Raw genomic sequence first — 1715 nt, 5'->3', positions numbered from 1 at the left:
CCTTACTCGGCGAGTCGGACCTATGACTCGCTGAGTCCAAGGCAAAAAGAAGGAGAATACTCGAATAAGATTTACGTACCAGGAACCAGGTGCTACATCCGCCTCAACCAACAAACCATGACATATCAATACATAACATTATCTATCAATAACAAATAGTACGTGTAACCCTACGGATCTACAGTATAATTACACCACCAGTACCACATAACTCTACATAACAACATATAAAAATAAGGATATCTAATCCAATGGGTCAGCCTTGGTGCACTCGACCCATAAGTACGGCGGGGAAGACTCACCTCACAGTCTGAAGAATAGCTGAACTATACATTGCTCCAAATACCAACTCAACATGTCACCTATTCAACAGATAAAGACCAAGGCTCAACTATAACTCAAAAAACCCAAAATATGCTTAAGTCAAAATTGGTCAACCGTGGTCAAAGTCAAAGTCAAAGTCAACGGGTTAAGGAGTCAACTTGGTCCACTCAACCGAGTACGTGGGGCATACTCAGCTCCTACACTGGGCGTACTCGAGCCTCAAACAGAGTCGGGGAATTGACCATGTACGTCCGACGTACTCTCAGAATTCCATTTCCTTAAAAAGACCTTAATGCATTAACTTCTCACATCTAACTTTCAGATCCAAGCCCAAAATACCACTAAGAGTCATAAAGTTTCCAATTTTATGACTTTGCATGTCCATTAAGGGCTTAATACACAAAATCTCAACATCTTAATGCCTCAAGACCTTCTATAGCATGCATGGAGCAAAACAAATCAATAAAACCACATTTTTATGACTCAAGACCCCTAATAGGTCTGAAAGGACGAATTATTTGGTGAAGAGCATGCCATGCTCAAGATTCACCATATTTGGGACAAAAAATGCCCTAAATGAATAAATGGATAGATCTACAAGATAGGATGATCAAGCAGGGAGCTTTTTACCTTTTGGAGGTAGCTAACCAGTGAAGAAAACCAGATCCAAGCTTCTTCCAAAGCTCTAAGTCCTTGTACCAACTTCATCTTCTTCAAGAACACCACCAAAGCACACAAATGGGCTAAAAATGCACTCTTCTTACTTAGCATTTTTCTAGAGGTCATTTTTCCCAGATGGAGGCTTGTGAGGGAATAATAAATGAGAGATAATGATGCTTATATATGGGTAAAACCCTAAAAATTAGGGTTTGAAGGTTAAGCACGTACGCCCTGCATACGCGTTGTACGCCCAACATACTAGGGTCTGTCCTAGTACGCCTAATGTACACAACGTATGCTCAACATACTAATCCTTTGCTGAAATTACAAAAATGCCACTTTGGGCATTTGCACTATTTATTAAACTCAAGGACTAAAACCAATATTTATTCATACATAGGGTTAAAATTGAAAATACCTCAACATTGGGATGTTACAATTCTCCTCCACTTGAGCTAGACTTCGCCTCAAAGTCGACTGCCACAAATAACCCAGCATAATGCTCCCACATCTCTGCCTCCGGCTCCTAGGGCCACTCGGAGCCTTTCCGATGTTGCCACCGAACCTTTACCCAAGGTATCTCCTTGTTGTGAAGAACATTCATCCCTCTTTCCATTATCGCTGCCAGCATCTTAAGATAATTCAGGTGTTCATCGACCTGTATATCATCCAAGGGGACCACTGTCTCATCAACCAACATATACTTCTATAACTGCGAAACATGGAAAGTG

This window comes from Lactuca serriola, chromosome 5, assembly GCF_051521515.1.
Source record: "Lactuca serriola cultivar US96UC23 chromosome 5, Lser_US96UC23_V15, whole genome shotgun sequence".
Classification (NCBI taxonomy): domain Eukaryota; kingdom Viridiplantae; phylum Streptophyta; class Magnoliopsida; order Asterales; family Asteraceae; genus Lactuca; species Lactuca serriola.
Note: the sequence above shows the minus strand (reverse complement) of the source record.